The 16,394-nt window shown below is 48.8% G+C and overlaps 1 long non-coding RNA gene across 2 annotated transcripts in view; it reads left to right on the forward strand.

The window, feature by feature from the left end:
- The first annotated feature begins 6 nt into the window (after positions 1-6).
- The window catches only part of LOC126947250 (uncharacterized), a 41,509-nt gene continuing 25,121 nt past the window's right edge, over positions 7-16,394 (forward strand). For both annotated transcript variants that reach the window (XR_007722982.1, XR_007722985.1), the window contains exon 1: positions 7-518. This is a non-coding gene — a long non-coding RNA (uncharacterized LOC126947250). The remainder of the gene's footprint in view (positions 519-16,394) is intronic.

Here is a 16,394-nt window from a genome sequence, read left to right on the forward strand (position 1 = left end):
CCCTTACACAGGTGACACTAGTTAAAGTGGAATCTATATTAGCTCACACGGGAGTGTGTGAGGAGCTGGGAGGGTGGGGAGGCTTGGCCTTAGCACTAGATTCCCGGGCTCCTGACATTTCTGCGTCTTCCAGTTGAGGGGCCGTCAGAGCCGCTGTGGGTCCTGAAGACAGTGGGTGCCATATGGACCAGGGGATGCAGAAGCCTCTAGAGGCTGCGGGAGGCAAGGAGACGGTCGCTTCCCCAGAGCCAGCCCTGCCGCCACTTCGACGTTAGATGGTGGGACCTGTTTTGGACTCCAGCTTCCAGAAATGTGAGAAAATAAGTCAGAGTTTAGGGCGCTAAATTTGGGGTGATTTAGTGGAGAAATAGAAAACTAGCCCACAAATGTGCACGCATTGAAATGTGCTCTGTCCAGGTGTTCACAGTGGTGTGAGGGAGATGGCATCAGGGTTCTGGGAACTGTGCAGTTTTACTGAAGGAAGGGGGCTCGCCACGCCTTTCCTCATATAACTGAAGGTATGTATGCCTGCCACACTGCCCAGGAGACAGGGACTAGAATTCTGACTTTATTTCTTATGGGAACCAAGCCACAGTCAGAACACGGTGAGGGCCGAGACGAGCTTCCTACAGCGTGAACTGGGGAGAGGAATCGCAAGTAGTTTGTGTTTTTCTACACAGACCTGTCCTTTTCAGGTTTTGTTAAGTTTTGGAAAAGGGGAGAAGCCAGGCACACCTCCGCGAGGGACAATGTTTCTGGAGGTGGTGCGGCTTCAGCCTGAAAATGGCCGTGTGGTTGGGAGGCTCAGAAACTGCCCTCCAAGGGCACTCATCTATTCCTTATTGCAGTAATACCTCGTTTACAGAAATCCACAGAAATTACAGTGCGAGAGGCTTCTGGTCTGGATGGGTTTGTGTGGACCGAGGTCACGGGGTGTTGTCCCAAGTGCTAATCCTGACCTGGCAGAGGCTCTGTTCCCAAATAATTATTCCACAGTTTCAGAGCCTATATCTGAGTGATAGTCTTTTAACTTTGTTGCATAAAAGGAAACAAAGTATGTCTTGAGGGTCTAAAAATCCATGTGGTAATCATGGCTGTAAACTCATACATGGGGCTTTGGGATGGAGTGAAAACCACCGTCACCTGGCGTGGACGCTGCGTGGTATTTTTAGCATGGTGGCCTGCTCGTGCCTTGAACTCTATCTGCAGTGTGAGCAACAGCTGTGCATTTGAGAAATGTGGACAGGTCAGCTTGCTCCTCCAGGGGCCTGCAGGCGTCCGGGTGAGGGGCCTGGGATGAGGCCACATCAGTGGGAAGGAGCTTGGTTGTGTCAGCAGATATGTCTGCCTCTACAGGCCCGCAAGCCAGCCAGAACCCAGTTTTCCTTTGGTCATCTAATGCCAGAAAAAACCTGTTTCTTAGAGATTCTCATAATTTATATTAATGAACCATTTGACCGTACATAAAATGTTATAAATGCATGAGGCTTTACAACTTGACAGATGTGTAACTCACATGTCGTTGTACCAAACTGTTGAAGATATTTGTTTCACTTGAAGGTTGTTAGCATTTTATGTGCAAAGCAAATGCCAGTAGCATTTTGAAGGAGTATTTTGGAATTTTAAACACAGTGGGATAGTGCTGGGTCTCTGGGATACTGGTGAGGTGGACGTGACCTCAAGCTCTTGTAGCTTGCAAGCAGGATTGCTAAATTGTCACAACTGCAGTGCTGGAAAGTCAAAGTGGATTTCTGTAAATGAGGTATTAGTGCAATAAGGAACAGGTGAGTGCCCGTGGAGGGCAGTTTCTGAGCCTCCCAGACACCCCAGGAGGAAGCGGGGGACGGGGGCAGTTACCCACCAGAACCTGGACGGTGAAGCTGGGTTTGCTGGTGGCCCTGCTTGGCAGGTCATTACATGCAATAAGAAACAGGTGAGTGCCCTTGAGAGCGGTTTTTCGGCCCCCTTCAGAACCGCAAGTGGAAGACGCTCCAAGGTGGGGGGTGGGGGTTCGGTTAATCCACAGGAGCCTGGATGGTGGAGCTGGGTTTGCTGGTGGTCCTGCGTGGCAGGTCATTACATGCAATAAGGAACAGGTGACTGCCCTTGAGGGCGGTTTCTCGGCCTGCTTCGGAACTGCAAGTGGAAGACGCCCCAAAGTGAGGGGGGGCTGGTGGTCGGTTATCCAGTGGGGCCGGATTTGCTGGTGGCCGCTGCGTGGCAGGTCACGGCGTGGAGCGATGGGAGGGGAGTGGAGTGGGTATAGAGGATGCACCCTCCACAGCTACTGCTGGGAGTTGGCTCTGGTAGCAGAAGGGGCATAGATAGAGGGATTCCCATCAGGGGCAACACGACTGGGGTCCCACGTGTGGTGGATGCCGAGGTGTGGCTATATGTAATCTCAGTCTGCACAGCCGTCCTGGTGAGTGGGTTCAGTTACCTTCCCATCTCACATTTGAGAAATCTCGGGGGCTCACATCACAGCTAGGTGGGTTGGAACTAATGTCTCAGGCAGGACGTTGGCCCCAGAGCCCAGATCTTACCCGCCCCCGCTCTTTTCAGTCCACCAAGCTTGTAGAGAGGGTTGTGTGGTGGTGGGTGGCGGCTGAGAAACCAACACAGTAGAAGGCGGGGAGGAACTAAACCAGGCAGGAGACACAGGCAGTGCTTGGGAGGTCTGCACGGGGTGTGGGTGTGGGAGACACCTCTGGGCCAGTGAACCCCGTTCTGTGCTCCTGGCTTGCCCAACCTTGGCCCTCAGCCACATGCTGCGTGCTTTAGGTGAAATCTCAGTCGCTCGTGTGGTGCGGGCATCTTTTCTCCCTGGCTTTGCCTCTCTTTAAATCACGGAGTCTCAGTGGGGATGGCGGGGCGGATGGTGGTCCATGGAATTTGCCCTCCACCTCCCCATCCTTGTCCTGTCCTGTCTGGCCTGTTACCTGAATCTGTGTCTCTTCAGAGCCTGCAAATGAGTGGAGGCCACGACAGCCTCTCGCTGACCGACCTCTCAAACTTTTATTCATCAGAATAGTGTTAAATGCCGATTCCTAGGCACCCCCATTGGACTCTACGCCTGCCTAGCATGGGTACTTTGGGGGAAGGTACAGAGGATTGCTGGGCTGTTCCAGGGGGGAATTTGCATTGTTGAATGTCTATTGTGTTCCTTCCAGCACTCTACTTTCCACGCACACCTGGCATTAAACCTGGAAGACCTCTGGGTGCTGTGCTGGTGAGGAAGCCCCGGCTGGACGAGGGGCTGCTGGGGCTCGGACTTGATTCCTGGGCTGGGGGCTGCGGGCTTATTCTCTTCAGTGGGTCTGCTGATGGGATGCCCTGAGAAGTCCTGCTGTGCACTCAGGGGAAGGTGCAGAGACAGGCTCAGAAAAGACAGACCATGGATTTAAAAATTCCTACTGGAAAATCTTTTATGAGCAAAGTAATTTGCATCTAACTGAAGACAATCATTGCTTGAATAATTGGTTTGTTTACAAAGTTGGTCCTATGAACAGATTAAAGTTTTCATTCATGCCTTATCTATAATGTGAATAGGAGCTATTACCGCAACTTAAATTAGCTTTAAATTTCGTCTCAGATTGCAGTCCAGATTACAAACGGCTGCTTGATAATCTAATTGATAAAACGGAGGAATTTAGTGCTTGGAACTCGGAGTGAAGGGAACAGAATTGCTTTGGTTTCTCAAAAGGGTGTTGACTGAGTGGTGACCTGGGGTGAAGAGAAGTGGCTAGAGTCATTACACTCGAGGAGATGATCTGCCCCCGCCTTTCTCAGCTGTCTTCTGGACAAAACAAAGGGTGATAAATGGAAAAAATTCAGCACTGAGTTCGTCTATGCCCTGAGCTTCTCATACAGTCATTAATGGGCTGTATCTGTGAAGCCTCCATACAGGCACAAAGGAATTAGGCTAGAGTAAGGCGGCCGGCGACCTCTGGCGTCTGGACCGCGTGTCACTTCCTAAAGCCCTTTTGGGTGAAATGACAGTGGCAATGTCGTTGTTCGGAGGAGTGTAATCTCACGTATGAGATGCAGATTTTAAATGATGCAGATTTTAAACACCAAAGTCAGGAAGCTTGGTGGGAGTGGCTGTCTTCCAAGTGGTTTTCTGTGCTGCCATGGATGAGGCGTGGATGTGTCATCTGTTGGTGAGATCCACTGGTGAAGGGGCTAAGCAAACCATGGAGGAGGGGGGGGTGTGAAGCTGCATCTCTTCTGGCATCCCAAGGAAATACATCTTGTAAAACTTGTGAATTTGACCCTGACCCTAACCCCAACCCTGAGTGTTGAAGTCTGGTGCAGTGTCTTGAGCCCTCTTCTGCATTGAGGGTGAGTGACTGTAAATGACCGATTCCTCAGTGGTGAAAGTTCAAATGTAGCAAATGTAGCTTCCCTGAGGAAGCCAGACCTCGGTCACCCGTATCTCCATTGTAAACACTGCGGCCCTACGCGGGTGGCTGCAAGTTTCCAGGCCTTCCTTGGAGAAGCAGCCGTGAGGTGCTTGATGATTTGATAACATCAGCCACCTTCTGTCTTCTGTCTAATCACGGTACAAATGATTCTCCTACAAGGAAATGGATCTGGTTTCTTCCTGATCGTTGGAAGAAGCAGCCTGCCTAGGGACTCCACCGTCCTCTGCACTTTCACAGCGAAGCCTGTGTCTGTCTCCAAGGAGTGTCACGTGTGTCGTGGGAATCGCTTCCTTAATTCTTCCTGCTTTTGAGGGCTCCGGTAGCTCTGCCTGTTTCACCCGGGATGAGCAGCAGGTGGTCTCTGGCTACTGTGGGACTAGGGCTTGGGGGTGCATCATCACATCCGGTGGCCTGTCCAGGTGGGCATCATTGTCTTTTGCCTGTTGCCTGAGGCAGCTGTGATGCCATGGGGGTCATGCTTGTCAGGGCCAACCCAGTTCTTCCCGTGTACACCTCTCCTGCTGGAGTGCCTTTCCTTATGATGACTTGTTGAATTAACGTGGAGAATGCAGAGAGGCTCTGGGCCTCTCTCTCTCCCATTCTTACTCCCTGGAGCTGTGAAGCCCGACAAGGGAGCCCATAGCCAGAGGCTCCTTTAAATTTAATTAGAATAAAGAGTTGATTACATAGCTAAACACATTTGAAAAGAACTTCACAGATTAAATTCCAGATTCAACCCTTCAGGCCCAGTGGCCACGTTTTGGGGCTCAGCAGCTGTAGGTGGCTGTTGTCTTTCTGTGTTGGCTGAGCAGATTGGGGCGTTTCCAGTTCAGCAGGCAACTCTCTTGCATGGCTCTGCCTGTGGTGAGGGCACCTAGGCTGGAGAGCCTCGTGGGGATCCCTTAGGCCTCCGGCTGCAGCCAGGCTGCACGGTTCCTGTGCCCCGGGTCCTCTGCAGGCCCAGATGGATCCCACCACAGAGCCAGCACTGCTAGACTTGGGTACTGTGTGCAGACAGCAGAGGGTCACGTCCGGGCCTTGCAGGGGCTGGGGTGACTGGCCTCCTTGGCCAGGCTTCTGTTTCCGAGTCTTCAGGGGAAATGCATCCACCATCCACCATCCACACCGTGCACCAGAGGAAAACTGCAGGCTTCTCTGTGGATGGTGACTTGAGATCATGCAGAGTGACTAGGTTTGGGCTCCTGAGCAGCGTGGAACCTGATACCTTTAGGTGGAACCTGACATGCCTCCATGTGTACATGGCAAAGAGAATGCAGCATTGTCAGCTTGCATCCAGATGTGCTCCCGTTTTGAGGTGGAAGGTTCTGGGAGTATTGGCCATTGGTGATTGTGCTGCCGTGGAGGACTTTGAATGCAGGCACTGGTTTGGGATAACCCTGGTTTCCTGGTCCTGTATGTGGGCATCCCTGAATATCCCGGACTGGAGGAAGGCAGGGCAGATGGGAGGGTGACAAGAGGTGTCAGGTGTTTCCAGCTTTGGGGACTGATGCCATCAGATGGCCGAGATCAGGATGGTGGTGGCCAGGGACCAAAGCAGGGGTGCGTGGAAATGCCATGTTCCTCGGAGCATGGGGAGGACCTCTTGAACTCTATTCCTGGGCAACAGTTCTTCCATTCTCAGGAATCTGTGCCATTGTAATTGAGTAGCAAATTCTGTAATTGCTCTAATTACTTACTGTTAAGTCCCCATGCCAATTACCATAAATTAGCAACAGTGATAACAGTTTGCCTGGTCAAACCTTACCAAGAAAAACCAGTGGACCTAGTTTTAGTTGCCTCCAGTTCCCTCCAAATCAGATTCCTTAGCGGCTTGTGTCCCCACACTTGCTGCAGTTCCTCCTGGGCCTGGCAGGCACATTCCAGACATTCACATCTCAGCTCAGATGCAGACGTGCACATTATTTATAGAAAATCGCACTGCGCTCTGATCGGCTTGAGCTGACGTTCTCTAGGTGGGAGGTGGAGGTTCAAAAGTTCTAATGGGATGAAATTAGAAATATGAATTTTAAAATTCACGTGTTATGAACTCTGTTCAGTGATTTTCTCTGAAATGAGAGACTATTTGCAGATGAGGCAGTCAGCCTGCAGCTCTCCTTAAATCTGTCCTAGACCTCGATGCCATCCTTCGGCCTCTTCCTGGGTGTGGGGTGCTCTGCTTGAAGCAAAACCAAAGGAAAGAACGTGGTCTGCATCACTACTGCAGCCAGCTCAACGCGCACACCCACTAGGAGGGGCGTTTGATCACTTAACATTTTAAATGCATTTAACATTCAACCAGCAAGTCAGCCAGTGCTTTCTGTAAGCAAGCTGCCTGGCTCATGGGAACCTGACACTTGACTTTTTGGAAGAGAGTACTTGCTTCTGTGGAGTGTCAATATTTGTCTCATTTCTTGAGACTCTGCTGAAAGTGATGAACGTGAGTAAATTAGGACTTTTTTTTTTTTTTTTTTTTTTTTTTTTTTTTTTTTTTGTAAATTGGGCCACAGAGCTCTCTAGGCAGAGTCAGGGGAGTAAACGGCTGTGTGAAAGATGCCGCCTGATGTGAGCCACGGCCAGGCACTTTGGAACCTGGGATCCCATCTCCAGCCTTTCAAAGGACACAGACGAATATAAAATGCAGATGGGAGAGTTCATAATTTGGGCATCTCTGTTCTTTTGAAATCAAAGTGCAAAGAAAAAGTTTTGCCTTGAGGTCTTAACCCATACTTGTTTTTCTCCTGAGGTTTTAAGATTTTCTTAACTGCTTTTCTCTCCCCCAATCCTTGAGGAAGTTCTATCTTCATATCTTCTTAAAAGATATGGTTAAATTCAACACTGAAATATAAAAACATGCTTTCATATTTTTCTTTAAACTGAGGTATCTGACATTGGTGAAGAACTAACTGGGAGTATTGGTTTATTTTCATTTTTTTGAGACAGTCTTGCTGTGTTGCCCAGGCTGGAATGCAGTGGCACGATCTTGGCTCACTGCAGCCTCACCTCTTGGTTCACGCCATTCTCCTGCCTCAGCCTCCTGAGTAGCTGGGATTATAAGTGCCTGCCACCATGGCTGGTTCATTTTTGTATTAGTAGAGACGGGGTTTCAACACGTTGGCCAGGCTGGTCTTGAACTCCTGACCTCAGGTGATTCGCTCACCTTGGCCTCCCAAAGTGCTGGGATTACAGGCACGAGCCACCACACTCGGCCTGGGATATTCTTGATTATAATTGTAACATATCCCTTTAATAAAAACAAAACAGAACAACAACAACAAAACAGCTGTCTGAAAAGTCTCAAAATTAAAGAGCTCACTTGGACAGGGATTTGGACACCAGTTGAATGGCCCAGCACACCATAGTTACATGGGCCACTCGGCCTGTTAGGTCCTTAGGGTATTTGAAGTCATATGGATATTTGCATTTCTGCCTCTGGATATCGTGTTAGTATTCGGCTAGTGTTTGAGGGCCAGGCTCAGATCCGGGAAAACAAGAGCCCCTGCCCTCACGGCACTTCTCTTCCATGTGTGTGTGTCAGGAAAATAGAAAGCGTAAGATATTTTTTTCAATGAGCTGGGAAGATGGAAAAACAAGCTTAAGATGTTGACTTGTTCAGAAGAAGGGAAGTGCAAGGAACACTCAGCTTTGTTGCTGCTGAAGGAGGCCCCTGGTGGAGGCTGTTTCAGAGGTGGGGTTTCTCTGAGAAAGGTGGTAAGAGGCAAATAGGATGCCCCATCTGGTTTGCCAGAGATGGGGAAAGTTAGTATCCCCAAAACAGCTTCAGCATTCTGGCAAAGCTTTGGAAAACCAGCTACGGTGTAGGACCTTGTTGGCCGCTGGGTAGAAGGAAAACATTGCTGGTCCTGAGGACTGTACTGTTGTTCCACTGCTATAAAGAACTATCTGAGGCTGGGTAATAAGGAAAAAAAATGTTTAATCGGCATACAGTTCTGTGGGTTGTACAGGCTTCTACATCTGGGGAAACTTACAATCAGAGTGGAAGGTGAAGGGGAGGCCGGCATGTCTTCACATGGCTGGAAGGGGAGAGAGAGAGTGAAGGGGAAGGTGCCATGCACTTCCAAACAACCAGATCTCAGGAGAACGATCATGAGGACAGCACTTGGGGGATTGTGCTAAACCATTAGAAACCACCCCCATGAGTCAATCACCTCCCACCAGGGCTCACCTCCAACATAGGGTTAGAGTTCAGCATGAGATTTGGGTGGGGACACACAGCCACACCATGTCAGGCTTCCCATTCTTCTCCTGCACGTGCTTCGCAAATGGTTCTGTCATTGGTTTTTGTTTCTGTTGATACATAATATACGTACATATTTTCAGAGTGCATGTGATACCTTGATTCACCCCTATATTGATGAAATCTGTGTACTTGGGATGTCTTTCACTTTAAATAGTTTCTTTTCCTTGTGCTGGTTATGTTAAGTTATTCTCTCCTAGCTGTTTTGAAATACACAGTAGATGACCCACTGCCATCCCCCTGCTGATTTATCAATAGTAGGTCTCGTGTTCCCATTAGCTGTGTGTGTGTTTGTGCACATTACCAGCCTCTGCCCATCCTGCTTATGAGTGGGCTCTGCTGGGCCCTGTTGACCACCTACTTTTGGCCTCCATGAGATCTGCTCTCAGCTCCTGCTTATGAGTGAGAACATGCGCCGTTTCCTTGCTTGACTCGTTTGCTTAACGTAATGTCCTCCAACTCCATCCATGCTGCCGCGGATGACAGGGCTCTCCGCTGTGTGGTGGAGTATTGCTCCTGTGTGTGTTCGGGCCACGTTCCCTTCATCCCCTGTTGACGGGCACTCAGGTGATTCCAGACCTTGGCTACTGTGGATGGAAGCTGAGAGCAGTCACTGGCTTTACACTCGGGGGACGTGAGCCACTTTGATGTTCTCAAGCAGCCTATCCCCAAAGCCCTCCGTAGAATGCCGCATTCGTTTGTACTCATGGCTTCTTCCACTAGGATGAACAGCTGGGAAGGGGCTTTGAGTGAATGCTTGGGTTTCTGTCTTTAATTGGTACCCAGCTACACTGGCCAAGTAGGGGTCCCAGTGGCCCTGGACACTACCTCACATAAGGTCCAAAGATGCAGTTAGGTTCTTTTTTTTTTAAAAAAAAAAAAAAAAAAAAAAATGCTTTTGACCTGGGTAAGCTATGGCATTATCAGTTAGAGTTTTTCATATTGGAAAGGTGTATATTTTATTTTGTAAGAAGGAAAGAAATCCTGTTAAATACTCTAACCACAGATTAAATCATGTCAAGGAAAGAGGTACTATTTTGGGGGAAAATTACCCCTTCATGTCAAAGATCAAGGAGATGACTTACATTGTTTAATTGAGTTAATTATGAAATCTTAAGTGGTTTTAAGAAGATGAGCTGTGGATCCTACAAGACATGAGACTGATACTGATTTAATGTTAGTCAGCCCTGACAGAATGTGGCTAATATTTAAAGCTTGCTCCAGTATTGCTTGATAGATTGTAAGTTAATGTAAAGATCTGTTTGACGCTTTTATTTTACAAAATATTATTGAGAAAAAGTTTGACAGCCAAGGAATGGCCTTCAACCAATTTCTTCCTAATTTCTGTCACCAGAAAATTTTGTCCTGTTAATTCCAGAATTTACTTTTGGAAAGTTCCCATAAGGAGAGCAGAGGTATTGGTGGTTGAATGGTGACTTGAATTTAGGTGAAGATCGTTAAATATTTCATAGGCATGTTTGTCTTGGTGGTTTTAGCAATTTTATATTAAACTTAGAACTGTGAGTCAAACCAAATCTGTTCTTTTGCTTTTGTGATACTCCTTTGTATGACTATACTGGTAAAGAATGATAAAATGTGTATTGGGTATTTTTTCTGTGTAGATATTAGGATTTTTAGGGGAACAAATTAATCATTCTTCTAATATACACTGTGTGTTGGGTCCTTTGTATATTAGTTGAATCACTCTAATGAGGACCACTTGAAAGTCTGTTTCTATAGCAGATCTTTTATATGTTGACTTGTGTTATGCAAAATCCTTCATCCTCTAAGAAGACTAAGCAATGGGTTGGAGGAAAGATTTAATCACCCATTAGGTCTATTCCGAATGCCCAGAATTGAATGCAAGTACTAATTATGTTTTTGAAGTGGTGTGTGTGTGTATGGGTGTGTGTAGTGGACTCCTTTTTAGGTCATGGGAGGGAGGTAAAGCGAAGATGAGATTTGCTGATGAACATTTGTGCACATGCTAGTGGAGAAGTCATATGACTTGACTGCACCTGCGTACTCTGATTTTGGTTTCGTTAGTGTCCGTAGCCACAAGCCTCAACTGCCTCTGGGACCCACCCTGAGGGGCTGTGGTGAGGGTTATTATAGAGTCGTGCGTCTTAGTGAAGAGCACAAACGGCCTTGTGGGCCTACTTTGGCTTTGTTTGAACGTCTAGATTGTTAAACTAAGTTTAACATTTTGAGGATTATAAATTGTGATTCTTGTCTAAGAAGAGGTTTCTGTTGTCTCTGAAGACAGGAGCCCCAATACAGAGGGTCCCTGGCTCCCAATTGTTACATATCTTTTTTTTTTTTTTTCCAACCTTGTGATGGTGTGAACTAGTCACACTCAGTGCATTGTTTGGCCCAAGATGGGCTGCCTCTGGATGAACCCGTTGTAAGTTGAAACTATGATGTCAAATGCACTTTCTATTTAGGATATTTTCAGCTTACGCTGGGTTTATTGGAACAGTTTCATCCCATGGTAAGTCAGGGAGCATATGTGCTCATAAAAGTGGAGACGATCTCATAGATACCGTGAGATATAATGTCTCTGATGTTATAGAGATACGATGAAAACAATCAAGTGGGACTTGGAAGCCTTGGAGGGACTCACATGGGCGGCTCCTGGAATGCAATCTTGAGCGCCACTGGCTTCTGGATGTGACATCTGTACCTTCTGCTTAGCCCAGTGTGTTATCGGCTGCTCTCGAGGGCAGAGAGGTCCAGCGTTCCTGTGTTTAGGTATTTGAGCTGCCTTAAGAGGCTAGGTCAATTCTCACTGGTGTCTTCAGGGCTTTAGGCCTTCTGAACAAGCAGGAGGAAGCACGACTTTGTAGAGCTTTGGAAATCTCAACGGACTTCAGGGCCATCCCCTTTGGCAGGAGAGAGCCCCACTGGAGGCGAGCAGGGTGCCGTGCGGGCCTCTGCTGGGCCCAGGCATGTACGGACGTTGTGAGGGCCAGAGGACACAGATCGGTCTTGGTTCACAACTGGTGTCGATGGCCACGCAGCATTTCTGCCAGGTACATGAGTGCGGGGACTTGGGTTTTGGGGTGTGCGTCCTGGTTGCCTAGTTGCTTGGAAGACCCCCATTCAGACCCCAGCCTGAGTCACCGTGACAGGCCTCCTGCTTCACACGCCACACGGAAGCCGTGGCGTCGGTCACTGACGTCCACCGGGTGTCAGATGTGCGTGTGTATCTTCCTTGGTCTCGGGATGTGTCTTGTTTTGAGGTTATAGTAAACGTTCTTTACAAGGGGTTTTGGATTTTTTATGTTGTTTGCAAGGAGGCAGCAGGGAGTGCTTGAGCAATGAGATCCCCTTTCCAACCAATACAATTTCAGATCCCAGCAGGTAATTAAGGCAGCGGAGCTGTGGGATCACCTTTGCAACCAATGAGAATTCAGATCCCAGGAGGTAATGACGGCAGCGGGGCGGGTGGCAGAACCCTGAACTGTGGCTGTTTCTGGTGTCTTGCCCCGCGGACAGAGCGCGCTGGGGCCTCCGTGGTCCTCTGTGGGGTGAGTGGAGCGCATGAGCTGGGTGCTGCTGGGCCCTGGCTGGCTCCCCAGCCCGGGGTTTATGCAGGACTCGTTAGACAACTTGGAACCCAGAAAGCAGCACGAGGAGAACAGGATTGTGCCTTTCTGGATCCTTGGTGCTTCCCAGTCTCAGACACTGAGTAGGCTCTGAGGGGTCTCGCCGGGAAGACTTGCACAGTCGGCCCCCAGGATGGAGTGGGGCTGCAGCGGGTCTTGCAGGAGCTGGAAGTGGGGGTGAGTGTCTCGCAAGCGGGACCTTTCAAGTGGGCCCAGCAGGATGCATCTGTGGAAATGGTGCCACCTAACGCAGGGCTGCGGCCAGCAGGACCTGAAAGGCTACAGCGGGCTGTGTTTCTGCTCTCTCTCGAGTCTCTGCACGGTTTTCCTTGGTTTTTGTCTGTTTGGAGGACGCTTCCCCCTTTCTTGCGCTTACCTAGCCTTCTGAGCTTCTTTGTTGAGTATGACAAAGCCCTGAGAAGGCATTTTTATCGCATAATTGTGTTATCCTGGTGGCTGGATAAATGACCTGCAAATGTGGGTGACTCAGTAGCTCTGAGGGTGTTCAATATCCAAGACAGAGGTGGGAAGGAAATGTTCAGGCAGGCATCAGAGGATCTGTTCTCTGCTTTACACTGGGGCCCTGGTTTGCTGACAGTCTTCACACTCGATCCAAATTGGGGGATAATGAAGTCTCACGGATTCGGCTTCAGCTGAGAGCTGCCTCCAGCACAGTCTTGTGTGAGTAACAGTTTCTATGTTTGGTGCGAAGGGCGGGCGTCAGTCAGTTGATCTTATTTGTGGTGGTGCTTATGGTGGGTTTTCCGTAAGGAATGTAGACTTTATTAGCTTTGGAAAGGGATAAATCCTGAGTGATAAATTGGAAGAATGTCTCAGGAAATTCTGGAACCTGCAGTGAATCTGGAATCTGTATGAAATTGAGATTTGGATTCTCACGATTTCCTAATGCTACCCCGAAACCCAGTAGTTGAGACAGTCGTAGAGCTTCAGTTGTGCTGCCCCGGTTCCCCATTTTAAAAGGAACACGTTGCTTTCCTCTAGAATGTTCTGAGCTCTGAGTGCTGCCGGCAGAGTGACCAGCTCTCTACATCAGAGGGGAAGCCAGGGCTGCGTTCACGGCGTCGCGGCAGCCGGGAGCTGACCCTGGACCTCAGGCACGTGTGATGCTGACCATTTTCTGTAAACTCCAAGGGTGTAGTGGTCTCCTTGGCCCTTTACAGTCTTCTGAAGCTTTTGATGTGTCTGCACTTTGTAGATTTTTCAGAAGTAGACAGCCTTTTCCCACACCCTTGGGCTGAGTTTCGTCAGAGGCTGGTGTGTGGGAAGCACCACACCCACATTCTGACAGGGAAGACTCTGGTGCCCAACTGAGGTCAGAGTGGAAATTTGTTCTTCCTTCCCTCCAGTCTGGTCCAGCTGCTCCCTGCTTGGCCAGAAGAAAATCATGCTTATTCAAGTCGTAGGCAAACCCCCGAAGTCAAACATTTGTCTTTTTTTTTTTTTTTTTTTTTTTTTTTTTTTTTGAGACGGAGTCTCGCTCTGTCACCCAGGCTGGAGTGCAGTGGCCGGATCTCAGCTCACTGCAAGCTCCGCCTCCCGGGTTTACGCCATTCTCCGGCCTCAGCCTCCCGAGTAGCTGGGGACTACAGGCGCCCGCCACCTCGCCCGGCTAGTTTTTTGTTTTTTGTATTTCTTAATAGAGACGGGGTTTCACCGTGTTAGCCAGGATGGTCTCGATCTCCTGACCTCCGTGATCCTCGTGATCCTCCCCTGGGTCTCGGCCTCCCAAAGTGCTGGGATTACAGGCTTGAGCCACCGCGCCCGGCCTTGTCTTTTTTCTTTAATATGCCCATTTAGTTTATATGGAATGATAGCTAGAGAAATGCCTTTTAGGGGAAAATTAATTTCCTTAATTACAGAGAACTTTTTGGAAAAAAAATCAGGAGGCTATTTTGTAATAAGATCTAGTTAAATACTACAGTGGAAAGCTCCTTATATTTGATCTTTACACTTGGGCCCTGTGTGCGTGTCCGCATGCTCGTGCTCATGACGCCAGGCGCAGATGTGAACTACAGGCACAGTACATACTTTCTGGTTGCTTCTTTGAACGTCTTATTGCTTGACCTCTCCGACTCAAATGTTGAGTTATGTTGATTCTGTTCAGAATGTTTATCCCTCCGTCTAGGGTCCAGTCGTCTTTCAGGGAGGAACCGTCTTCCTCATCTCTGTCTCCTACAGTATTGTATATTTAATAGTCAAATATTTATAGGTTACATGGGTGACTGATCTGTTCATTAGGAGGAAAACAATGCCAATGTTCACATCATTAGAATGGACTTGTTAAATGATTGTTAGTATAATGAAGTTTCCATGGCAAAAGAGGCTTTGCAGATGTGAGTGTAACGGACAGTGAGATGGGAGAGGACCCTGGGTTGTCCAGGTGGGTCCAGTGTCTTCACATGTGCCTTTTGAGAAGGCAGTACGAGGGTCTGCCTCAGAGGAGGAGACCTGAGGACGAGATAGAGGCCAGAGGGCTGTGGGGGAGAGGACGAGTGTAGGGCAGGGGCAGGGTCCGGAGGGGTGCAGGGCTGAGGCCGGGGCAGTGGTAGGAGGGGTGTGGGGCTGTGAGTCAAGCTGCATGGTGGCTTCTATGAATTGGGAGACTCCAGGCAGGAATACAAGCTACTGACCCCTTGACTTCAGCCCTGGGACTCCTGACTTCCAGGGCTGAGAGGAGGTTTGCATTTGTGGTAATTTGTTGCAGCAGCAATAGGAAGCTAATGCATTGTATCTGTTCTTCACCTCCAAACCTTTGAAAAGTAACCCTGTTGTATCGGCCTTTTGTGTGCCCTAAATTCTAATGAGATGGTTTGTAGAAAATAATGGACACAAACGATGGCAGAACACAAAGTTGGACAGAAGCAGTGTCTTCTGTGGTTCTGTAGTTTGGGTCTGGGAAGTTAGATTTCGGTCAGAGTGTGTGGTCTTGTTCAGCGTATACCTGGAGTACTTGTTCAGAGCTCCTGGGGGAGTGGTCTTTAACACTGTTAGGATTAAAACTCCAAGCACATCAGGGCCAGAGTTCCTGAGTCAGTGTTAGGCGACCTTTGAATAAGAGTTGGCATGTAGAGTCTGCCCACTTTACTAGTATGAAGCAGCAAAATCTTTTTTTTTTTATTTTTTGAGATGGAGTCTCGTTCTGTCACCCAGACTGGAGTACAGTGGCGAGGCCTCGGCTCACTGCAACCTCCGCCGCCTGTGCTCAAGTGAGTCTCCTGCTTCAGCCTCCAAATTGCATGATTTATTTTCCTGTTTTATATACTTAGTATGTGAAAACTCTGCAAACTTTATTAATACAAATGACATGCCAGAACTTAGGAGAATCTGGTATTTTCCCATGCAAATTAGTAGTGATGTGGAATTCCTGGGCTGATTTGGTTTTATAAGACATGGGGCAGATTCTTTGCCTTATTTCTGTGGAACTAACAATTGTTAATCACCCAGCACTCTTACCTCCCCCAACAGCTCAGGTGAGGGGGGTGTTACCCCCACTGTCGTGATGAGAGGCAGGAGACTGAGGCTTAGATGAGCAGGTGACACATTACTGTCCAGTCCAGCCCCACCCACCCTGTAGTTTCCTGCCATGGCTCAGCTGTCTTCCTGCAAGAAAGGACAGACACCCTGGTGCTGGGTAGAATTCCTTGTGAACCCCTTTCCATCCTCCAGGGAGTTCTTGCTTTACAGTGGTGGCTCATGGGGAGTCCTCTGGCCCACTGAGAAAGTGACTCATGTTGTGACATTACTGTCTCTGTCCGGCTGCTGTCGATTGGGTGATTTGTAAAGAGACATTTATTGCTCACAGCTCTGGAAGCTGGAAAGTCCAAGGTCAAGGCAGTCCAAGGTCAAGGCACCTGCACATCTGGTGCCCCAGGGCCTGTGGCTCACAGACGGCAGCATCTCAACAGGTGTTGCGTGGCAGCGGTCGTCTCGTCAGAACTCACGTGGTGGAGGAGCAGGAGGGCTCCTCTAGGCCTCCCAACAAGGACACCAACCCCAGTCCTGAGAGCAGGACTTCCCAAAGGCCCCACCTCTTAATGTATCCCTTCGGAGATGGTTTCAGCATGAGGTTTTGGGGACATTCAGGCC

This window comes from Macaca thibetana, unplaced genomic scaffold (assembly GCF_024542745.1).
Source record: "Macaca thibetana thibetana isolate TM-01 unplaced genomic scaffold, ASM2454274v1 unplaced_scaffolds12, whole genome shotgun sequence".
NCBI lineage: Eukaryota > Metazoa > Chordata > Mammalia > Primates > Cercopithecidae > Macaca > Macaca thibetana.